Source organism: Bombus bifarius, unplaced genomic scaffold, assembly GCF_011952205.1.
Source record: "Bombus bifarius isolate JDL3187 unplaced genomic scaffold, Bbif_JDL3187 scf7180000008307, whole genome shotgun sequence".
Taxonomy (NCBI): Eukaryota; Metazoa; Arthropoda; class Insecta; order Hymenoptera; family Apidae; genus Bombus; species Bombus bifarius.
The window spans coordinates 397,529-416,927 of record NW_022884583.1 but is presented as its reverse complement, the minus strand read 5'-3'; the positions used below and the strand labels follow the sequence as shown (position 1 = coordinate 416,927).

Here is a 19,399-nt window from a genome sequence, read left to right as displayed (position 1 = left end):
TTCAGGGTTACACATGGAGTAACCTGACAGTCCGCCACGGACTCGTTTTCTCATTTGCTTCGAGCAATCTGCTCCAAATACCTCACATAGGTACACGTATACTTGTAGACATTATCGAAAGTATAGATTTCCGATTAGTCTAGCGGATGTGTACATAGTTGCTTGATCGCAAACATCGTGCAAAGACTGCGATCTCCCTTCGAGGACACGAAGATTATCCCGATCGGTGTACGTAAACAGCTATGCAATCGAGGATTGGATCTACGTTCTTAGCATCCCTCAGGTTCGATAACGCGACAACAGTCGCAAATGATTTGGGTGCCCGATCGAGGTTCGCAGCGGACGAAATCCTAGCGACAGATCGCGGACGAATGCCACAGATATCTTATGCGTCCCGTGCAAAAGGAAATGGCGTTTGTTGACATTGCATGGCGATCGATTAATCCTGACTGAATAATATATTTATTTTTGCGATTTGCGTCGCTATCGAGCCGAGTGAAACGGCCTTTTATCGATCGGCAATCTCGCGCGCGTCACTTGAGAAATGAAGGCTTGGCTCTCGGGGCCAACGAGATAAAAAGACGGCGTGGTGTTCTCAGGACGGAGGAGAAAGGGAGGCGACCGGAAACGCGCGCCCGGCTCGGCTAACACGCATTTCACGTTCGTGTAAATTTCGTAGGCCAACGCAAACTCGAATGAATAATGTGTTCTGGCCCGTTTGGGCATTTCCGGGATGGTGTTAGTTGGATTATGGTCGTTCTGAAAAATCATGGTAATTTTCTAACCAACATGGTTTTCCGAGGTAAGGATCCGACGTACGATTGGATGAGTGAATTCCTCGTATTAATTGAATCGAGATTACGAAGTTAAATAGGCTTTTGCCTTTTCGCGGAATAATCAACAGCTTTTTCCTTTTCGCGGAATAACCAACAGCTTTTACCTCTTCTTCTTTTTTTCTTCCCTACGATCTCTCTCTCTCTCTCTCTCTCTCTTTTCCCCCATACTTGCTCCTTTTCTTGGTAAGAATCGAATCAAGATAATCAGTTGAGATAGCAACGATGCATCGCGCGGATCTTGGCAGCGCGCGCCACGGTTTTAGTCAGCTTTGTTGTTATAATAAAGATACCCTTAATTCATTTCGTTTAAAACATTCGTTCACAAGATTCGACTAATTAATATAACAGGGAATTAACGTCGTTGCTCGTTCGCTTCCCCGCTAATTATCGCCTGTTTAAGATCGACTTCGAAACGTCAGAATGCCACTAATGAGACTTTAATGAAAATCCTTGGTTTCGGCTGAGCCGGAAGCGGCGCTTCGTCGTTTTTGTCTTACATCACACTGACGGTAGGAGAACAGCGGGTGTGAGCGGAGGCCGGAATTCATAATAACGCCGTCGCGGTCCCATTTGCATTGTCCAGCGGCTTTCCGATTATAGCCTACTCGGCTTTCGTATTAAGGACGGCCGGAACCTGCTCGAAACGCTTCGGGCTAGTTCGGGCTAAATCCCACCTATTATGTCGGCACTCGTATGTTGGTTTCTCTCGACAAACTCGTGGGCACGTGACTCGTAGGTGGTGGACGATAGGTTTTATGAAAATCACCGGCGAACAGCAAGGGACAGATTTGCATGAAGAGATTGAAATTTGTCGTGGGATGCGTGTCACTGCCCGCAAGAAAACAATGCAGAGTTGACGCCGCAGACTGCTAGACGCTTTCTCCGGGGAAGAATTCTCTTTGGCGTAACTACCAAAGACATCGAAGTAACTGATGTATGGTACAAAGAACAGAAATGTTTCTTCTTTCCTAAGGGTCAATTATTTTGATTATCTTGATAGAGATTGACTTGCAACGATACGTTACCAATGATGTTGCCGTGAGATTTAAATATTCAAAAAATTTGCATGCTTCGAATGTTACAACAACAAGATAAATTGCTAAATGATCTATAGAGATCTCTCGAAGTAACGTAAAACAACAACTACAACGCCACGAATAAGACATACAAAGTTCATTCGACAGGGAACATGTTGATTATCGAAGATTCTATCCTGTAGACTACGTCCTATGTGGAAATTGTTTTGACTGAATCGACCAATTTGCGATCGTCATAAGTAACTCGTACGGAATACAAAGGGTGCAGCCTATATAAGGAGAGGCTGAAAGAGAGCCGTGGATTCCAGGCAGCACGGAAATCTCACCTGTTACGTTGTCGGGACACGCTCGATCCGTACGAAAAGGCCTAGGATACGTGACCCGAAGCGGTGGGTGGACGGGTGGAGGCCGGTTCACGGGAATGGGGAATGAGAATGGGAATGCGGGGATTCCCGGTAGGTAGGCACAGACAGCGAGGAAGGTACCAAGGTGGCTATATAGTTGGTGGCAGGTAAAGCCGCCGGATAAATCTTACCTTGGATAGGTCAGGTTGGGCCAGGAGGATTCCAATAAGGAATGGAGGACCGTGCAGGGGTCACGTGGCAGTTCTCTTTTCTCTTTCTTCTGCCCTACCTCTTTTTCTTTTCTCCTTCTTTATCTTCTCGTGTACTTCTTTCATCCGGGGAGTCTCGCACGACCAGGTATACCTACCTTGCAACCCTTCTGCTCTAACTCACGGGGACACCTTTCCGCGTACTACCTACGCGTGTTGCGTACGTGTGTACACGTACGCGAACCTACAACACACGGCCATCGACAAATCACCGCGACACGCGACCGACTTTCCTGCGCCTTTCTTTAAACATTCAACCGAAGGGTTTCTGGCCACGTGCCTACTCGGCTTTTCACGCCTCTTCCGTGATACGCGAGACAACCGGTCCATCTTTTGGTCCCCTTTACATTTTACTTGCTTCAGCAACTTGCTAATACGAAATCAAATCACTAGCAATTTCACGTTACACGTAGCAATTTCTACGTAGCAATTTACACGTAGCAATAGTTTCTAACCAACGTTTAGACATTAAATCTTCTTAGATACATTACACCGCGAGACATCAGTCCCGCGTCAAGTTATTCGTCGGTGTCGATCGTAATCTCCAAGAGACTCGTGTGTTTTTCCTCCGCGAAAAGTTCTGACCAGCTCTCGCACGTCCATAACTCTTCGTTACCCGTGGCACCGGTCGAGACATGCAAATTATGAGCGCGAGCGGCACGGCTCCCTTATCCCCCGGCGCAGCCACGATACCATCTCTCTCGCGTCGATGACGAATGCGTCGAAGCTGGACGAGTGATTCGCGCGGCAAAGAGCTATACGGACGTCCTTGCAGTTCACGGTGCACTTCGGAAAAGGAAATGTACTTCTCGTAATGAAACCTATAATGCCACGTACGGCGAGATAATACGGCGAGCAAGTCGTAGAACTACGAGCATAGACCTTGCTTCACCCACGCTCTTTATTCCACTCGTTCCTTTTCCTTTTCTGTCCGATTTTTTTTATATCACGGTTTGGCCATCGTCGAGATATAGTAGGAGATCCGAGATGTTTCATGTAGCACGCGATTCGAGTCTAGTTTTCACGGGTTGCCGGTCTATCTGGTTGTGCACGTGAGAGCGTAGCTTCGATAGCCGGTACGACTACGCGTCATGCATATTCATCTTTATCTCGTCGATCTGGTTGATAATCGACCAGGATATTTTTAGAGAAAATTTTCCAGTATTTTAATGCTAATTTTTCATCCCGCGGTTCGTTTCCTCTCGCCGTTCCATATTCATCACCGGAATTACCAAGCTCGCGATAAACCGTGTGTTTGTAAACCGAAAATAAAATGTTCACCGTTCCCCGGTACACGAAGCTCATTATTTTTCATTCCATGCTTGCTGTTGAGTTTTATTGTAGCTCATCGGTCACAAGGATCTGTAGATACCTTCTCTATCTTCCCACGCGTTTTTCGTTGTTTTCATTTTTCTCTATCCTCGGTGTTTGCACCGAAGCCCCCGAGCAAATGGAAATCGCTAATACCAGCGAACTATACCGCGTGCCGCGTTCAGTATGCGAGGCGTGCGCTCGCGGCGCATCGCGCCTCAAGGACCAGGAACGTTTGCGCCTAGCCAGCCGGATAAATGATGGAAATCACCATATTCATCGTATTTGTCGGCACGGTGCGCGCAGCTGAGCCGCTCGCCGTATTTGGCGCTCGCGTATGCTAATTCCGCGGATTGGCAGGCTAGGCTGCGTATGCACGCGTCCGGTTGAAAGGACAAGCGTAATCCTGCGCTCCTGTTCGATCGCGTCGCCGTGAATTATTCCCTAGGACGAGGCGAACCTTGTCGTCGCCAAAGTGTTCCGCTGAGATCTTACATTGAATTTCTATTGGAACTCGTTAGCTTAACGTTTGTATGTGCTTTTTGCATCCGACGTAATGTGAAAGATTATTTTCGAGGTCTTCTTAAAAGAAGAAAAATTTGCAATCGTTTCTAACACTTTGGTTTTTATGGCTCGAGAGAAGTTGGTTGTATCGAAGCCTTTGGTGTTGGAGCTGTTCATTTTAACTAATAATCAGCGTACGGAAAATAGAAAAGTTTATGAAAGATTACTTTCTTAATCTTTCTTAAAGTTCTTATTTTCAAGCTTTGAAAGAAGTTGTTGGTTCTCGTCAAATTAGCTTATAATTAACCTATGAAAGATGGATAGGGAGATGGATCAAAGGTTGAAGATTATTTTCAAGATTTTCTTATGCAACGAAGATGAAGGAATCTCGAATCGTTTTCAAGCTTTGCGAGAAGTCACACAGTTGGTTCCACTGAAAGTCTCATACGAATTCATCAATTTATCTTATACTTATGTCTGGGAAGCACGGAGACGCGTATCAGACGTTGAAAATTATTTTCTAGCTGTAGACAATGAAAAATCTTAAGATTTCAATATTTCAGTTTTAGGAAAAGTTAGAGAATTGATTATATCGAAATGGTTGACGTTCGAGTCGATCGATTTAGTTCGAGACTTTAGCAGCCAGCCCATGGAAAGTAGAAAGGGACAGAAATCAGAATAATGTACGGTATCCGTTATTCAATAGACCAATTATAATGGGTGCCTGTTGTCGTATAGCTATCTATCGTTGCGCAAAGACAAATGTATTTTTGATTAGTCCGTGGCGTCCGTTCTTCCCGGCTGTACGATGAAATTACACGTAGAACTTGAAGGCAATTTAAATAACACAGACGATCTACCGACGAAACCATAATTCCACGTCAGACTCCAGCTTCGAAGCAGACTCGCTACCTGTTAATCGATCTTATAACAGTGCAAAGACATTATAGAAGTTTCTCACGATTACACCGATGACTCGGATTTTCCTTCGCGTTACATCTCGTTAGTGGTATTGGAGGATCGATAAACGGATGAATCAGAGTTGCGGCTTTGTGCGGGTCGCGTGATCGATTCGAACGCAGATAGGATCCTGTGGGAAGCGAAGCCGATTCCGGATCATCAGCGTGGAATGGAAGGACGCCCGTATCGAGCATAAAGACACAGGAAACAGGAATCGATGGATTCCGCGTCAGTTGTGAAACGTAGCCGATTATCATCCGATGGAATTCGTTTGTAATCCTTATGAAGAACGAAGGCCGTGCGCGCCAGCCGATTCTTGGAAATTTCCCTGGCGTTTATTAATTTCGCGCTGTTACGTAAATCAAAAACGAGCTGACACTCGCGGAAATAACGCACGCCTCTGCGATACGCGTTTCGGTTCTCTTCTTCCTCGACTTATCGCTCTCTTTCCAATGAAAAGCTCCAGAAACAAGAGTATCGATTGTTCAACGAAGGAAAGAAAATTCGCCGTACGGCAGAATAGTCGAGAAGAGAATATTACGAGAAGAGATACATGTATAGTATCTCGCGAGCCGAAGACAATTGCCAACTATCGATTACGTTGCATGGTAGACGGTCAAATATTCTATCGATAATTACGCGACCACTCAAGTGATAGATCATTGTCCGCGCTTATTTATCCCGTTCGCGCGTCAATGATATATCGACGATCATCGACCGACAACGCGTTTACCATGCGATTTAATTAAAATCTTTTACAACGGTAGCTGGTCGGTCGCGAGATAGCGGTGCGCTTTTTGCTCGCTGAGAGATGGATACGTTCGCGGAAAAATGGCCGGTTTTTTACCGTGATAATCGTTCGGACGAGGACTCAGGGAGAAATCGACGATGTTAGAAGAATTTTACTTTTAAAAAGCAACAGCAATCTGCGCGACGAACCCGGACGAGTTACTGACTTTCATCGGCCGGTTTGTCGGCCTGGTGATTGCGGGTCGCCGCATCCTGCTGCGGATTCTCCAGTTGCTCGAGTCGTTCACCAGTTTCACGTGATACGCGCGCCATATGTCCCTATGCAAATTTCTATCTCGTGCCCGGTAACGATGCCCGGATATCGACGAATCGTTCGCATCGACATCTGGCAGACTGCGATGGATCCAGTCTTCGTTGATTCTCTGATCGTATAAGCACAGGAAGAATAGAAATCGAAACAAAGAAATCGATTAATCGTCGACCGATCGTCGATTTGTTTGCAACGAAGTTGGGAGACCGGGGATGATCTATTTCGGGCAAAAATGATCATTGTACGCGTATGGAATACTTGCACGAGGCGAAACAGGTAAAAATGCGTGTGTCTCGCGCGTTTGTTCGTGGTCCTGCGATAATATCTGGGCTCGAAACGGGCTTTATTATACATGGCCGGTTTTATTATTCTCTCGGCGGTTTCGGGGCCTCGTCCGTCTGATGGTTACCGCGTTGATGCGGATTTAATTATATTGTTTCGTGTAAAGCCGGATTCAGATCGCTCGCGTTAATGAGCGATTCCAATCGAAAAGGCCCGGGACGCGTCGCGCTGGCGAATCTTCAGCTCTCGTCGACGCTAACCAAGGTGCTAATTAAAACGAGACTAGCAATCTAGAAAAGTGCACTATTATATTAAGCGTTTGTCAGTCGCCTAACGTCGCGCCAGAATGATTTAATTGCGGTCCACACTCCGTGGGACCATTTCCAATTATCACGATCAACCTGAAACAACCTCAGGAAACTCAATTCGCAATCACTCAAGGAAACGCAATCGCACGAACTCGAATATTCATTCCCTTATTTATGTACACGGTACGATATTTCCGATCGCTTCGCTTACACACATAACGTTTAACATCCATAACTTGAGACGAAAATTGCTAAGTTGATAGTTCTACGAATCAAATGACAGAAGATAACCGCTATATCTCGAGTCTATCAAAGAATCTATTTGAACGAAATTCGCGCCGAATTTCGCGTGGAATTGCTGGGTAGCGAGAACCGTTAGTATGGCTCCTAATGAATCGGGCTTACAGTATCAGCCGGCGATTATGTAATCCGCAAAAAGAGCTACGTCGGTGGTCGTTTCGAATTTCGCGGTATTATGTGAGTCAGCAAAGCAGAGGTTCGGCGGGAAATGGCGACACCAGGAGTGGCGGAGAGAAACGTAGGATCGTTTTAAGCAAAGATAATGCGAGTCGTAGAGAGAAACACGCGTGGCTAATGCCCAGTGCCGTTTCCTGCCTCATGTATTCAAATTAAACCACGTAACACCGTCATGGAGCCGGGTGTGATGGTAATGATGATGGTAAACGAGACCTATAGACGCCTTCTTCCACTGTCACTGGCCGCTTGGTATCCTTCTCTCTTGCTGGCCGCGGCGCGTCATCTGAGAGCTCGATGACGGTGCAACACACAAGTTGGGCCAATGGCGCGAGCTCGAGCGATTCTTCGTCGGGCTAATGCGAAATTTGCTCGCAATTTGTAGCCTGTTACTTCGGACGGTGCACGGTGTAATTATGCTATTATACACGTTGGCGTTTAGCAAGCCAGAGCCCCGTGCATAAATTGTCGCTATAATTGTCGTCGCTCGGTTTCGTGACCGGGAAACGAATGGTTCGAGGGATTCGAGAAAATCAATCGAGAATGAGCCAGTTGAACGACAGGATAGTCCGAGGCTAACGTCTTCGTAATCTTCTCTCGGTGCTAGAGGATGATTAATTTATGAAAATTGTTGCGATGCCTGGTGGAATCTAAGGTTCGAACGCTTCTGAACATATCAACGCTACGTTGGTTATTCTTATTTTCGAATTTATGTAATCCCTGAGCGACAAGATAGTTAGGCCGCCGTCTTCGTAATTTTCTTGCTGCATATACAACAGTGATTAATATATATAAAAGGAATTATTCATCGAATCGCTTGGCGGAATTTAAAATTCGAATTTTCTAAAAGTACCAACAACAGGATTTATTTTCAAATTTATCGATCCGGATGATTCAACGTTCACTAGACCAAGTCTAACGACGGTAAATTTCTCCTTTCTCAAAAAAAGAAAGGGGAGAGAGATCCGTTTCTCGGGAATGGAGGCCATCGCGATCGCTGTTACCACTTGGTGACAGTCCTGCTAAATGGAGTTGCGCAATCGTCGCCGCTTTGATTCGTCGATATTAAGGAAAGCCGGTGAATAAAAGACAGAGGCCGAGGTCGTTGACCCCCGTGCAAACTAATCTGTCCTCAGAATCGTTCCGTAACAGGCTCGATCCTTCGAAACGCGACCAACGAGCGAGACTCTCCTGTCTGTCTCTCGACTCCTTTCATATTTTCTTTTTTTTTTTTCTTTTTTACTTCTTCGTTCATTTTTGCTTGGTCTTTGTCTGGAATACAGCGGTACGATTCCTTCCGGAATTACAGGTCGCTCATTCGGAGCCGAGGACGTTCCCTGAGCGACATAATTAAGAAAGACCCCTTAATGTAATTTTAATAACTGGTTAAATAAACATAAGCGTAAGCCAGGCGTAATTTGAATCCGGATGTGCCACGATGAGCGGTTTCGATAAAGCACAATGTTAATGCCTCGGCTTAGGAGGAGAACTGCATCGTCTCGCCGTTTCCTCGTCCCTCGCTCCCTTGCGAATTTTTTTATCTTCTTCCACCAACGAACGTCCTCCCTTTCCTTCTCTCTCTCTCTCTCTCTTTCTCTCCCTTGTCTTTTTCTCTACCTCTGTCACCCTTTTTCTCTCGGGAATGGTGCACGGAACGGGCGCGAGCGGTTGCGTGCACTGCGTGCATGCGTGCACAAGCATGTTATTTCGCAGTTTATGCGAGGTATGCTAATCCGACGAGACCATAAGCGCATCGAGCATTCCCCAAATCATGAATAATCAGCCGCGCAAACGGTCTGAATGTCTGCGTTACTTCATCTCTTCGCCTTTCTTTCCTCTGATTTTCTTTTCCTTAAACTAATCGCGCCTTTTCTTTCTCGTTTTGTTTCGTTCCATTTTCCCTTTCTTTGCTCGACGTTCTCATCCGTTTAGACGATCATTACAGAACAGAACGATAACCGGCTCTGTTTTTCGCGTCGAGAATCATTCACTATCGATTACCCGTGGAATTTTTCCGCGTAACTAACTTTTTTCGTTTCATTCTTTTTTGTTTCAATCGAGAGAAAGGATCGATAACGTCGTTCGATAATTGCTTTCTACCGCGAGTCCTGGCACGTGCAAAGGTTAATTCCGCGTTAATTACGCGTCAATTAGCACATATCGAGGATTCCGCGATATCGATCGTTCGGGATTTTATGACACGCCGATGTCATTCGAACGTGCCGCCGTACCATCGAGATTCTTTGCATACAAAATTATTTAGATACTCGCGTGTAAGTCGATAATCTTTTTCCTAGTCGGAAGACCTTCGGTTTTTGCTCGAACGACACAGCATCGCTGAACGTCGATAAAAATGTTTCTAGACGAGAGTGGTATCTTCCATTCAAGGATAGAACGCTGGAATTTCTGTGCACCATCGCGGGACAACGGCGATAAATATCGTCAAAAGAATGTCGATTTTTCTTCGTCGATTGCTTTTCCCTTTCTTCTTCGAATTTCGTTTTCTCGGACGAACGCTTTTATCATTTCAACGAAGCTTCTTACCACGTTTCCTCGTTGCCTGCTGACATAATAAATCATCGTCCACTCATTTTTACACAATGATCTTGATGAAGCCCAGGTGCTGAAAATTACCAGTCAAATTTGTAACTACACGAACGACAGCAATGATACGCTATCCATCTTTGCACCCTCTGTGCTGCTTTATCGAGATGAAAGCGTTAATCGTCGCCGACTACGAAGGTAGACAGCCTTATTAATTAATGATAAACCACAACGTCATCCACGGTGGTCCAATTGTTGCTTTTGTTTCCATCGTTTACGTAACGCAACCCCGACGATTGCAATAGAAGTCGTGTACATAGACAAATGACGCTACTGTTATTATATCTCGTACGCTTGTAGGCGCACGTATCGTGCATAAACATCGGTTTAATGATCTTAGATGGTCGTTGATTATGCGGGCATGTTCGTACATTAACCTACACTCTGCTACACCAACGTGTATCCCCGCTTATCCGTGCTTCTCGCGCACTCGCACTGTTTCGCGCCTTCCTACCTTCTATACGAACCGTGTGACATTTAGTTATTTTAGTTTTCTCAGAAATATTTCGAATTCCGCTTTGTCCATATTCTAGAAATTTGCCAAAGTTAAGTAGAACTTAGTCGATCCGAGCGAAATCAGAAAATCGCGCTTAACCTCTCACGTAAGACTGTGGTCAACGAGCAACATGTAGATATTAATCGAGTTTGAAACGCACTTATCGATTTATCTATGGTTCCATGTTGTATTTTCTTACTCTTTTGCGTTCGAAAGGAACGATTTATAAAAATATTACTCGTATTCGAAGGATTGATGCGCGATTACGGACGTGTGACAAAATTCTGACGATTTTTTGAAGGAAAACGAATGGAATAGAAACACGATCGGCGAAACCGCATCGAAATAGTCCTGTTTCGTAATCGTTATTACAGGTGATGGTCTTGTAAAGCACCATGTATCATCCATAAACATAAGTCTAACGATGTAGATGGCAACTGATTAGTCGGCCGTGTTCGTGCATTACCTTACAGACGGCGCATAATGCGGTCGCTAGATTACGCGTTGTATACACGTATGTACATATAGATATCCTGGATTTTTCTAACATGCCAATGGTGGCTTCCCCTAGGTCCGCTATTGTTTACGCTGCTTTAATTAGCCCGTTAATGCGACCGGGATATAGCCGCGGGCCCTTATCTGATACGTTTCCGGCGAATCATGGGAATTATTTCCGCGCATGCAAATGCCAACGAAAAGGCGAATCGAGTTATGCTTCCGGCACGATCCCACCGGACGATAAAAACGAGCACGCGTGACTAAGGACGCGCGTTTTCATTCCACTTACAAAGATCTTCATTTTGCCGCTACAAGCGTCTACATATACATACATACTTTCTTTCTATCGTTCGTTATTTTTCTTTTAATAATTTCCAAACGATTACATCCACCGTCCGAGAGACATCATACGGTGAGAGTTTGATAGACTAATGGAGGACGAAAGGAGATCGTCGTTTGATTTTGACATTAGGAAAGTTCCTAATGTGGAAGAGATTGAAAAATGAATTCACAGTCGCCTTATTCTATATAGTTTATTACGATGTGTACGTTAATGACCGAATCAAAATCGAGAGATTAAGAATCGGTGACTGTACGAAACAGGCCGGACAATCGAAGCCCACTTTCACGACACACGGCCACACGGCCACACGACCAGAACGTGTTCCTCAAAGGAACGCGGCTATTTACGCGGCTTCGTGTAACGACGATTACGTTTGAAAGGCCTGGTTACGACAAAAAGGAGACGGGGCAATTAGAGTGGCCGAACGCAGCCGCACTCCCCCGTTCTTTGCGCGATCATCTTTAGGATAATATCGTTCGTACACACACCGGCCACATATTAGGTGACTTAACGAGTTAAGCGTGCTTAACGGTGCGTTGAGTAGTTCCTTGGGATTAACTGGCCGTGCCTAAACGCGCTAATACATTACTGTACTCGACCGTTCAGAAAGACAGAGGTAATTAACCCCGGTGCCGTCGTAAGTGGCCATATTTTAAGGTCCAGTTGCACGTGTCTCCTCGTCACTTCTTAATCAATTCAACGACTTCGTTTCGTTCCCCGATCTCTGATCCGATTTTACCGCCGTCTCTCCAATTTTATAGGAATGTTTGCATTTGTCCGCTTCCATATGCGTGATTCATCGTCTAGCTTCGCGTGTACGCACCATTCCATCGTACCGAGTGCAAAGGGCGGAGAACGATGCTCGACCGAGGCCAATGTTTGTCGGTAATTCTCGTGAAAAGGGGTGGATCGATAGGAACTGCAGCTACACCGGTCGATACGTGTCACGCTTGCCGCGTGGGTGCTTCGTGGATGAAAAAGGGAATGAGAATTTTGATAGGATTCTGACTGAATTCGTGTAAACGTTTTTCCGATACTACACCGTCCGTGAATAAGCTTCGTAAATTGACAAGGAACAATCTTAGATGCGTTCGAAGATATTAGGTTAGTATTTAAACGCATTGAGCGTTTCAGTCGGTTCATCCGGTGGACTGTAAATTCATTATTCTTACGCATTTGATCTCAAATTTTCAAGATCATACGTTCGAGAAGTTAGTTTCAATTCTCGCAAAGGAGGCTCGTTATACGAGAATTTACCATTAAGAGATAGCATTTTATCTCGTCCATCGAACTGGATTTGAATTTTAAAATGGCCCTGCTGCCAATTATGCATCTCAGTGAACAACTGCGAATTCTAGCATCGGAATCACGACCCGTGTGCAACATTAATCTTTAGTTACACAGACGGTTAACGATACCGACAACCAAGCAGGATGGTTTTTCCCCAGATTCGTCTTCATTACCGCAGAAATTACAGACGTTTCGCGCGTAATAGACGGAAAATTAATCCCGAGAGTCCGTCGCGTTTTTTTATCGCGAACGAGCGCTGCGCCGGTCTCGCTTTGAACACGAACACCGTATTCGAACCAACGCGTAATTTGCATCACTTAGGTATGTTAATATCGCGCTTACCGACCGCTAGAAGAGGCTAGTGAACGCGGACCGTCTGTGGCCGCGAAGAAAACCACAAAGATTCACCATTTTGCATAACCGTTCCTCTCATTCGTTCGTAAGTAGCTGGATAGACGCGCGATCAGCGTAAAATGAAAATGAACCACGCGTAAATGTAGTAAATTACGCTTTTCCGTTTCTCTGTTTGCTTTCCACGTCGGTAAAAAGGATCGGACACCGTGCATTTGCGGAGAGTAAAGCTACGAGACCATCAACGCGACCACCGTTGCGATACTCTCGTAGAGACCGATCCCCTCTGGTTGGATAGCACGCGAAACGTAGCCGAGATATTCCCGCGAGGAGATCGATCTCTGTCCCAGGATGGTAGAGATCGTTGGACCCGAGTTTCCTCCTATTGTCGAGTAGCGTTCATCGAGTGGTTCGCCACCTAAACTCACCACTGGCACGAAATGCGTGTCTACCACCGTGCTCGTTTACTTTTTTGCTCGGCGTAACTCTCATTTTGATCAATTTGAGTTTTTTGCCGGACCGGTGACTTTAGCACCGAGCAGGCCTCATCTCCGCCTCGCCACCTCCTGCGCCACGCTCGTCTCTTTTCTTCCTTCTCCTTTCTCTTCGCCCCTTTCTTCCCCTTTCTCTTCCGTTCATCTTTTCTTCCCTCGCTCGCGGGTTCTTTCATTCGTCGAACTTTCGAACATGTTCTTTCGTACGTACTTACGCGAATGTACGTACTATGGTCAACATTCGCTCTCGACTTCGATGTTTGCTCCTCTTCGTCACGCAATGCTACGATCGAATTAGCAAACGCGAAAATTTCGGCTAATAACCAAAATTCGAGTGTCTTGTCTTTACGAGTTTGCGTAGTATGTTACTGTATTTTTAGATACTTAGAAAGGAAACGCGAACTAATTTCTTCCGTTACGATATTCATCCTATGACCGATTCGAAGCGAATTTTCACCAAGTAAAAGTTTGGTATATTCTCTTATCAACTGTGGCCGTGCCGAATTTTAATAGGCTAAACCTATTTCCTATAGCGTGCACGTACTTCTTCCATCGAGTTCCAGTGACTCATCCTACGCGGTTGAAGTTTCCGTGACGTCCGGAGCTATACGCCACTGGACGTAACGCACCGAAGTGACAGATTGTTAGCCGGGGGCAGGTCTGATAGTCTTCACCCCCGTGTTCATGCGGTTAGAGGTTTTTTTCACTCGCGATTTTACGTCGGTACGTTCCATGAATTTGATGGAGAGAAATTTGTCACCGTTCCACTCTTCTCTTGTCTGGCTGTTTCAACGGCAGGTGCACGGTTAGAGCAGCCTCCGGGCTCTTACAAAGGATTCTACGACAAAGTACATTAAGCACGGATAAATTTAAAAATAATCTTCAAGCACTTTGAGAAAGCACATGCTCTCTCACTCTGTTCGTAGCCGCGAATGATCAAATGATACCGAAACGAGATACAAACGACGCGAACGCACACGACGAAAGAAAGACTCGGTCGATCCACGAAACACGGATATAAAATAGTCTGTCCCGGTAATTAGCGGTCGTCAGAGAAGCTACAAGGCCTTTCACTGCGCAAGAAAAGAGGAGTTACCATCTCTTGATTACTAAATATCCATAACGATCCTCTTGGCTCTGATTAACCGGTACTTCGAGTCATCGGGACCACCTAAGCCTTCCTCGCGAACGAACGAACGAATCGTCCACGCTACCCTATCTCGACGAAACTTTCTATCATCTATTAATCGATACCATCTTTCTCAACACGTACGCAACGTACATAGACGCGCGAATCGCTTCGGATCTTCGTCGTTTCGAGTTAGACGCACGGAACTCGCGTAGCTAATCGTAGAATCGTACGTGACCGATCGTCGTTGGTGCTCGAGCGATTCGCGCGGTAAAACACCGTGAACGGAATCGTCCACGACACCGAGCACGTTGTCGCGTGTAACTCGCGCGTCGTCAGCCAGGCTGCACGTAGCAGCTCGTTCCTGATACGTGTCTGTCGATCGATTAGCCAGCGAACGTTTGTTATCCGGCGCGAACACCTAGCCACGGTTCGTTGACGGTCGTGGGAGACGCGTTAATTTACGGGGCAGTGAATGAGCCACTATGTGTGCGTAGGAAACTTCGCGAAACAGTGTAGCTTTTACGAGGATCGTGTAAATCTTCCTTCGCCTCTGTCTGCGTACCTCGTTACAAAATGGTACGTGTGTATTACGGTGAACTAATCCGCGAATAGTTAGAGCAGAATCTTTTGTTTGCACACGTTGGGAGTGATTTGGTATTCCTGCCTGATGAATGAGTGATCTGATATTGTACACACGTGTGGTTCGCGTGATTTCGTGAGAGTGGTAATTACGGTTACCGTAGAATTAGACGTGGCGTCGGAACAGCGACGATCATTGAAGATTGTTCTCTATAAAATTACGAAACTGAATAGGTTTCTCCTTTTTTCTTTCTTTTTCCTTTTTTTTTTTTGTTTGTTCTTTTTTTCACGATTCTCCACGACGTGTCATTTCGTTTTGATAATGAATCAAGGCGGATAGAACAGTAGATGGAACCCGGAAGCGGGTTCTCCGGCTAACGAATGAACAACGCGAACTATTATTCGACTCTAATTGATGACGGTTCACGGGCTGTTTCGTATTGACGGTCATCGATAATCCCTAATGATTCGAATGTTGCCGGTACCGCTGAGGGGCACGAAATCGAACACCGACAGACCCGTGGCTCTTTCAGGAATACAAACACCCGGTAAACGGATTGATAGAATGGTTATTACTCAAACGCATACCGTCGATTCATCGATAAACTTCCGATCTCTGCTCCAAATAACGTTCCACTTACTACGACCTGTTACTTTCTTCCTCGTAGTCTTTCGTTCTTACGATCGAACCGTTCCCAACAATGCGCTCTAATAAACGATTCAACCGTCGACATGCCCGCGAATAATTTATCGAAACAGTACACGTTGGATTACGTAGGATCGCATAGGTCGTTGAATTTCCCTTCGCTCGGAGCGCATTGAAATTGCAACTATGATCTCTCATAGACAAACACAGCGTATCTATCTGTGTGGAAAAAAGTGGAGACTTTACGAGCGTGCCAGTCGGCAACAAAGCGTAGAATTCGCAGGCAAAAAATGAATCGAAACGCGATCGGTTAGGACAGCGACTGTACGACTTGGCTTGCAAGTTCTGTAGTCACGGTGGCCCTGATACGCGCGGCGAAGCGACGCGTCACAAAGATGGTTAGTCCTGACTTGAAGATCCTTAAGGCGAATCGTACACGGCGGTTTCGATCGTTCCTTCCTTTTTCCTCCACCTCTTTCTTGTTCTTCATCTTTCATCTTCTTCGTCTTCTTTGTCCTCTTCTTCTTCTTCTTCTTCCTCCTCTTCTTCTTCTTCTTCTTCTTCTTTCTCTCACGGTTGAAAAAGAAAGCTCGAAGTACAAACGCACCCGCGCTCCGATGATTAACAACCGGTACCGGCGCATATCTCCGGGGCCCGGACGGTGCTGGCTAATCGATTAATATACGATATCGAGCGCGCGCGTCCCACGGCCATTGTTTGTTGTTAATTACACTGATACATCTATTCGAGAGAGAAGATCGCCGTGCTCGCCGCGTATTCGCCGCCACGACCGCCCGTCGTCCGGCATTCTCCAAGCCCGACAGGATTTGAATCTAACTTTTGACACGTATCAAGCGGCGTCTCTTTTCTCTTCAACTTTCTCTTTCTCTTTTCGTAGTTACTCTTTCGAGAACGAGCAAGGAGGAAGGAGAAAAAAAAAAAAAACGAAGAGGAGTGGTATATTGAATCGAGAGTATCGTACATCATCCATCGTTACGAGTTACCCCGCTGTCATTGTGTTTGTTACGCTAATCGGGTGTCAGAAGATGCGATACTAGTTTTGACAGGATTATTTCGAGGATGCGATAATCTCACCGGTTATCGCAATGAATATTCGCATGTATGCTATATGTATAAATATATATTCTCGACCGAAGCCTTCGAAACAAAGTTGAATGGAAAGTAAGAGGAATCGTTGGTCTCGTTGGAACGTTTTCAAACGCAGCGACGCCAGGTGATGGATCGCTCGAAAATACAGTTACGTCCCGCGAAAGCGAAGCCAGACGACTTCCGGGGACGCGTGTCGTGGGTCAGGCACACTCGTTCGAATTCCGTTTCACTTTCCAGCCGGGGTTAACAGCTAAATCGACGGCTAATTGCCAGGAAACCCGATGAGAGCACGAAGATGAGGACGAGGATGAAGGTGGTTCGATGATGCGTGGCTTATGCGGCGTGGTGTCGCGTTAATTACCGAGCGTTAGGCCAGGCTCCTCCCTCTTTGCACGCGGCTAGATGGATGGATTGCTTAATACTTGTCACGCCTCGCTAATTAACATTCAGTCATCTCCCTCTCGGAAGTCCCTCTTCCCTCCTCCTCCCGCTCTTCCCTGCCCCGCCGCTGTCGAAAGAGGCGAAGCAAGCCGCGGCCACGACACCAGGTGGAAAGTCGTTTAATATTTATCGACTATCGCGTGCGACCCCGTTGGCACCTTCAGGGCCCAGGACGACCGGCCACGATGAATTAGAATTCGTGATGGCGCACCGCGGTTCGCGGGAAATATTAGAATACGACGCCGCTACTAACGGACAAACGATTACTACTCATCCAAACGAAACTCCGTCTTCGAGTACATTGTGCTCGTTTTTTTTGCTTTCGCATACGGTCGATGAACCTCTCTTTTGGAAAATCGTTTTTAACCTGGTTTTGTTATATCTGGATATAGCCTGGTTAGCGCTATACCAAGGAACTGTACATCGTAGTTATTGAAAATAAATAGAAATGGAGTTTAAACGATCAAGAAATGTTATTTGCCTGGTATAATATTCACTTTTCAATCAATCGAAAACTCACGGTCTTCCTATTTCAGAAGACTGCTTTGAAAATAGCTAAAAGAAAAATGATTACTATTCCAAGCTGAAGACAATGGTAATGAATGTTTGCTACGATAGATTTATGAACGTAAGTGATTAAATAATCAGTGGAAGGAGCCGTAAATCTTATTAAGGAAATGTTATGTTATAGGAAAATGATTCAAGTGAATGGTATTCACAGTCGCTCTCGTCCTGTGCCATCGACGACAGGTTCGACGGAATACCAGATGCAGAATGTTTTGTCCCGTTGAATCTAATCTGTACTTTCGATCGCGCTGCCAGCCGGAGGACCCTGTCCGTCTCCATTATTATACGTCCCTTACGTGGATGACTGGCTGCGAGATAATATTTTACAAGAGTCCCAAGATTCAACTAAACTGTGTACAAAAATCGTCAAACCCTCGGAACCTGGCATTTCACATTTTCGAGTATCGAGTGTCTTTAAAATAGAGATTCTCAAATCTTTGACTTACTAAAAATCTTCTGTGGTGGACGGTGAGACGTGTTGTCGATTAAAATAATAACGAGACGACTTAATTCAATTAACTATATTTACATTGTAAAATGTAGAATACAAAGTTAATCGCAAGCGTTGCTCGCTTGATAATATTCCTTATAAGATTGCGCGATACTGCGGTACTGATACTAATTGTTATGCTGATTCGTTAGACTGATTCGTTATACTTATTCGCTCGACTGGCTGACTTCTGGAGAACATGATCGTCTATTTATACCGATCGACGAGGGTACCGAAAGGTTTGAATTTATCGCTGGTCGTAGGTTGCACGTAGCAGCGAAATTGCTTTGTCCAGACTTTGTTTGTTACATTATGTACGTCGTACACAACCTGTACCTCTGTGGCAAAACAACTATGTGAGGCATCTTCGTATCGGAACGTCCTAAGACGCATATACCGCTACACGTCCTTTTTACATTTAATCTTAACCTTAGCGTTCTTATCTGAGATTTCCGGCTGTGAGCCGTATTTTTTAATTGAGAATTTTATCAGCAATAAACGTAAAGGTGTGATACGTTTGTTTGATATCCGAATGAAACGAAATGAAATTCTCGTAGTTGCTATCCCTAGGAAATATTTGACGCATTTCGGTGGGTGATCTACGATCGATCGTATACATACGTCACCGCACTGCGGCATCTAATGAGGCTATTAACACGCGCTGCACCACCAAAGGAACTTCGTCGAGCGTTTATGACATCCGATGACCTACCTAGCGGCTTCTATGAGAACCTCGCGATCGCCTTGAGTGAGACATTTACAAGCTTCAGGCTAGGTCGATCTCGTCGGCCTAGCATCTGTCGTCTGTAGACACGTGTCGTTAAAACTTTTGCGTGGTTTTCCAGCCGTGTAACATTCGTTTCGACGATTCCGGATTTGCAATTAAATCGGTGCGCTCCGATTCCGCGAATCGCGTGAATATTTCACGAGCCTTTGAAACTGTAAACGCATTAACCATGTAACGCTGGATCCT

The 19,399-nt window shown here is 45.5% G+C and overlaps 1 protein-coding gene across 2 annotated transcripts in view; it reads left to right on the top strand.

Annotated features, from left to right (window-relative positions):
• LOC117212494 (POU domain, class 2, transcription factor 2-like) overlaps window positions 1-19,399 on the top strand; it is a 122,617-nt gene that overhangs the window by 6,960 nt on the left and 96,258 nt on the right. The window lies entirely within an intron of this gene.